The following is a 6000-nucleotide window of genomic DNA, read 5'->3' as shown; positions in this document are numbered from 1 at the left end:
TCTACAAAAACACAAATGGGCATTTGCTACATTTAACAACTGACCCATGTTTGTGAGAACTACATTTTTTTGTAACATCATGATAATTGAAAGGCATTTAGCTGAAAGAGTGTTTAATGGGTGCAGTGGAAGTCTGTCTCAGTGACAGAGCTTACAGAGCTTACAGAGCTTACAGCCCTCCTTCACTTACAGAGCGGAGGTTCTCCCTTCAATACTTATAGATGTCCTCCATCTAACTCTTGCAGAGTAGTGGTGCTCCATTCAGCTCTTATAGAGCAGTGATCCTTCATCCAACTCTTACAGAGCAGCAGTCCTGCATCTAACTCTTACAGAGCAACAGCTCTCATCAAGCTCTTATTGACCAGAGGTCCTGCATTTATCTCTTACAGAGCAGCAGTCCTGCATCCACTTATCTATTCAGAGTGCAGCCAGGCTGCATTGCCCTCACCTTGGCCTGCCATCCACAAGTTGTGAGACTATTGATTGGTGACTAGCTTGCCATCATATATGTTGCTAACATACTGAGGGGTGCAGCTGCTATGCTTCTTGCCTCAGCAGGACGCTGCCGGCTTGTGCCGACACATGCAGGATTCGTCCCAGCCCTCCAACTTCAGCACGATTTTTAAACAAGCAACCTGGCTTCAGCAGCTGCTGGATGTAGCCTAAATAGTGAAGGTGGCAAAACAAGAACATTACCAAACTTTGAGTGACCCTGAGCAGCCACACTAACTGCATACCTGCCCTCACCCAGCCCCTGGGGCCCTCTCTGCTCCTCCCTGCTCCCCTCTTACAGACCCCTCCCTTCCCAACCCCCTGTTGGACTGCTCCATCCTTTCTCCCCTTCACCTCCTCCTTGGCGGTCTGCATCTCCGCCAAAACGGCAGGGGCTGTTTTTTGGAGTGGGGAGACGGCAGCACGACAGCAAAATTGATATCCCTCCCCGTCCTCTTCCCAGGCAATATGTTGCCTTTCTGGGACTTATCAATGTGATTGATGGGCAAGGTGAGCAGCAGGAGGGACCCCAGCCTTAATCAAATCCACACACCCTCAACAAATTGGACAGTGGTGGACTAACAAGTCAGGTAGCCACCCCCGCCCACCACCCAACTCCACCTCAGCCCCTCCCTAAAAAGTTCTCCTTACAGCAGCTGGAGAGGAGAAGAGAAGAAACCGAGACCAGAAGATGACAAAAGATGGCAGTAAGAGAGCAGTGTGGGACTGAGAATTTGAACTCAGAGGTTTAATGAACACATTGAGGAACAATTTTAAAGCGAGAGGACAAACCACCATAGAACTATACCACAGACTGATGCAAGGAACAAAGTTTTGGAATCATAACAAAATACATTTGAAAAAATAATTTCCTCTACCAACAGCCTAAATTTAAATGTTACTTAAAAATGTAACCAAATTAAGATTATTGATACAATTCATTTAAAATTAGTAGACTTTTTATTAGCTCCGTTATTTCAAAATGTACACATTTCAGGAGTAATGTTTGTCACGGAACGCTCGCCTCCCCCGAGTCACGTGGTTAGTGGGAGGGTTGTTTGTAACCACACCTGCACACACCTGCACCTCGTCTGTATAAATGTATATAAACCCGTGGCAAAGAGTTCAAGGTGTTGGTTATTGTCCACGTAACGTGTGGATGTAACATAGTCAATGTTCATTGTAAAAGTGTTCACCATATGTGTTTAATGTTAATCGTTTCTTGTTTGTATCAATCATGAGTGATTCTTGTGAGTGTCGTTAGTGTTTCATGTTAAATGTGAATAAATGTTCGTCCCAGTCGGTGGAGTCTGTGCGTCCTGCCCCTCGCCCTATGGCACTCGGGCTGCCACACGTTACAATGTTATTTTTTAAGTAATAATTAAAAATTATTTTAGATATTTTACTTTTTCACTTTTCCATGTCTGGAGGTGTCTTATAAGCTTGTGTTAAACATAAAAGTTTTAATGTGCCGTTGTTTGGCCATTGCATTAATCACTTTTGTGTGTTCTGCTTTGAAAGTAGCATTCAGCCGCATGGTTTTGCGAACATCCATGTCAGATTAGCTCTAAAAGAGCAGGCACTTCTCACATGTCTCCTCCAGCTTCCTCTACCCACTGGGACATAGGCTTTTTTCTCCTTCATCTTGCCATCATTTTCAAATGGTTTCTCAAACTGCGCACATCTGCATGGCAGACACTTTTTCAATCAGCGCTCCATTCCAATTGATTACCAATAGCCGGACCGGGATTCCAGAGCACTGCTTCATTCTTTTGTCCGAGCTTTGCTCCACATCTCTTTCTTTTGATTTGAATATCCCACTGTCTTCCATCTTTTAGCATTAACATAACACACAGTCAATTAGATGTAGTCCTTCCTCATCAGGCTTTGTCTCCGTTCAAGATATTATCTTTGAAATGTGTGCGTCTTCCCCCCTCTGTTTTTCCACTAGGAAGTTTTTCAAAGCTGTTTTACAAGGACCCTGCAAGCCTTTGTGATATGCAGCTCTCCACCCTGCTGCTTGGAAGCATAGAAGCTTAATTCAGGTTTAAAGTATTTCAGTGGTACTTCTGGTGGACCTTTATTGAATATGTGGTAAGTAAATGAGCTCATTCTTTTGTGGTTCAGATGTGCAATTAGAATAAGGAGCTTTCATTATTTTTTTTAAGCATCAGCCGCTCTTGTGGGTTGCCAAGAGGTTCCCATAACTGTTAGGGACTCCACCCATCCCCTGTGGTTCGGGACAGCAGTGAGCCTTGGCTGGTGTGTGGATGAAAACATTTTGGTTTCTCCTTCCCTGTCCGTTTTCTCCTTGGTGGCCGGTTCCCGCAGTAAATAAATCAGAAGGCGGGGGGGGCGAGTGAAGGAGGAGAGCTCTGCGGCGACCACCCCCAGATGCCTGTAGACGAGTTGGGCCGCGGCCGGCTCAGAGGGGTCCCTGAGCACAGGCGCAGGGCCCTCTGTACCTCACACGCTGACAGCATCCGAGGGAGCGGGAGCGCTGCTAGATTGATGGGTACCTCCGACTTGGCCATTTGTGCGGAGAATGGCCGAGCTTCTTTGCCTAATGATGCTCCATCCATCCTGGGGCTGAGAGTGCAGGAGAGGGCCGGGGAGGATGGGTAACGCCTCTGATCACTTTTTATTTGGCAGTCAGTGCTGTGTTCAAGGGAAAACCTCTGCCGCACACATTAATATTATATATAGATACCCTTACCAGGGATTTACTAGTGATCTGAAATCTAGGAGACAGAGAGATAAAGGCGTGTTGGGTGAAGGGATGGAGGCGGGTGTGAAATGACCGTAGACTGATTGTGTCAGAAGTTGGAAACCAAGGGAGGGAAGACACAAGCTTACATTTATGTTTCTTTTGTAATGCAAGCAGATTTTTTTTTGCTATTAATAAGAGGGCTTAACACTCTCATGTCATGAAATTACTGTCCTGGAAGTGAAACCAGTGTTTTATATTTTGCCATAACATTTTGCCATTCTTTTGTCTATTCTATTTTTATTATTTAAAATATTATTTCAATATTTATATAACATTATGTCTTTTTATAATAGAAACATTTTAGAACTATTTAGAATATTAAATTATATTTGTAGCAAGTACTTAAATCGACATCCCATGTAAAAGCCTATACAAATGTTTATCTTGTGTGTGACTTGTGTGTGACAGCTTTTACTTTGCTGAACCACTATTTTTTTTAGTTTTTTTAATTTTTGTAATTTCACCAAAGATAGCAATATGGAAATTAAATATTTTAAAGGCCTTTACACCACAATTTATCATCCACAATTTATTTGTGCATTTTATTTGCGTCAGTAAATGTATTCAAACAGGTAAGTAATATATTGCACACTACACGTAATTTTCTTGTGCAATGCCATTGTTTTATTTAAGCCTTGTTTACTCTTGCAGACATTCACAGATGGCAACTCCTTTGACCAATCACATAGTCACTGTTCTCTCTGGCATTGGCCCAGCAATGATCATTTCAATTATATTTTTCTAGTAAGATAGAGTCACTCTACAGTGACTCTGTGTGCTAGCTGGTCTGTACACCACGCAGTGTTAAAATGAAAATATCTGATACAAGTTATCACAACTGACCGTAATTTTGTTTTATTGACCTTTTGTTAGTGTTCTAGGTAATGAAGTGTAAAGATTCTAAAAGAATCAAAAGGACATCTTCAGGAGGGACCCTCACTGTTCTGACTGTTCTTTATGATGAGTGAAATGAGGAAGATTTGTTTTGGTCATAACCCTTTTTAACCATATGTTGAAAATTCTTGGTGTGTAAAGTTTTTGTGTGAATAAATTGATTTCTCAATATTTACTTCCATTGCATTACTTCCAAGTGTGAAAAGGACTTTTAACAAATAAAAAATGTGGATTTGTGTGCTGTGAGTTTCCTGAGCTACCTACATTATTCTGGATGAATGTTCTGGAGGTGTTGTGATGAATCATGGCATTCATGTTATCCAACAAACATAATAATTTTGTATAAAAAAAGAACATATGTCAAAACAAGTAGTCATCATTACTTTTAGAACACCTTAAAAGCCAAGATGTCAGCCAAAGTGCATTCCTATAAAAACTACTGATTTAACCATTCACGATGAAAAAATAAAAACAAAACAAGAATAAGATAAAACATACTAACATGAAATAAATAAAACAATAATTAAAAACAAAAACAAAAACATAAGGTAACAGAACAGGACATGAAATGACATGACAAACACAATGGCTGACCTTATTAAGACTCAAATGTTTTCAGATTGTATTTAAAATGTAAATGAGATGTCTTTACAAAAAACCTCTCCATCATATTGGGGAAACAACAGAAAATACCCTGATACCTTTGAACCCAAAATACTGGAATATCTACAAGCAACTGACTTCAGGATCTTAAGGTTCTAGACATGGAATGGAACACTGGAGTTCAGAGATATAACATGATGTCATGCCAAGTATGCTTTAACCTATTAAGAGTTTACCAGTGTACTTTTAGTAGTTGCAATAATATATTGTCCATATTGCATAGGCCTAATTTAAATATTGCACTGATACTGTTTTGATAGTCCACCTGTACTAAAGGCAGGGGAATAAGATTAGACAGCCACAGCTTCCTCAAAGAGGAGACTAATAGCCACTGATGTGTTATTCTGGAGAAGTGATGACAGGAAATCAATATTCTATGGATGTAATGAAGTAATAAGTCTTTCTCGCCACCCTGAAGCAATCACTTGCAGCTTTAGTGCCATCCCCAGAGCTTAACTCATTTTAGCTAACAACTTCATTTCCTAGGGTTTAGTTACACTTCACTAGGGCTCCACTCTGGGAGGAGCACAGCTGGAGGCTGAAGGACCAGGCCAAGACGGCACTGCTGTAGAGGACGGCCTGAAGGCAGCCAGGGAGCTGTCAGAGATGGTCCCCTCCACACTCCTGGAGCTAGCCCCTAGTTTAACCAGCCTGTCAGGCTTGATTAAGGAAATAGCATGGGTGCGGCTTATCTGGTTGAGTAATGGAAATTATTAGATGTAGCTGGGCACCTCAGTGTGTTTTTAACATGAATTGGTTTCCAGGACTTTAGCACTTAAATTGCCAATTGTACTTGATAATTAACATATGAATTTTAATTTCATTTTTCAGTTAGTTTACATGAAACATATCAACCGAGCTATGTCAACTAAACAATGATTCTACAAATGCACTATCTAATATTCCATTGTATTAAAATTTTAATGAAATGATCAGTTTCCCAGTTCATATAGCCCCAGTACTCCAATGTTGCAGTGACACACGAGTGATACAGATTGACTGGTTTATTTAATCTGATTGGGATTTGTGAAGGAATGTATAATTCACCTTGAAAAGTACTTCTTTAGCTTAATCTAATATTAAATTGAGGGTGTGAATAGGGTGGTGGAGAGATCAATATTCTTTGCTGCTGAGAGACTTCTAAATACCAGTTGCAATTTTCTGCCTTGTTTGTGGGGACA

Source organism: Electrophorus electricus, chromosome 10 (genome assembly GCF_041902795.1).
Source record: "Electrophorus electricus isolate QZ-2024a chromosome 10, ASM4190279v1, whole genome shotgun sequence".
Lineage (NCBI taxonomy): Eukaryota > Metazoa > Chordata > Actinopteri > Gymnotiformes > Gymnotidae > Electrophorus > Electrophorus electricus.
This window is presented reverse-complemented; position numbering follows the sequence as displayed.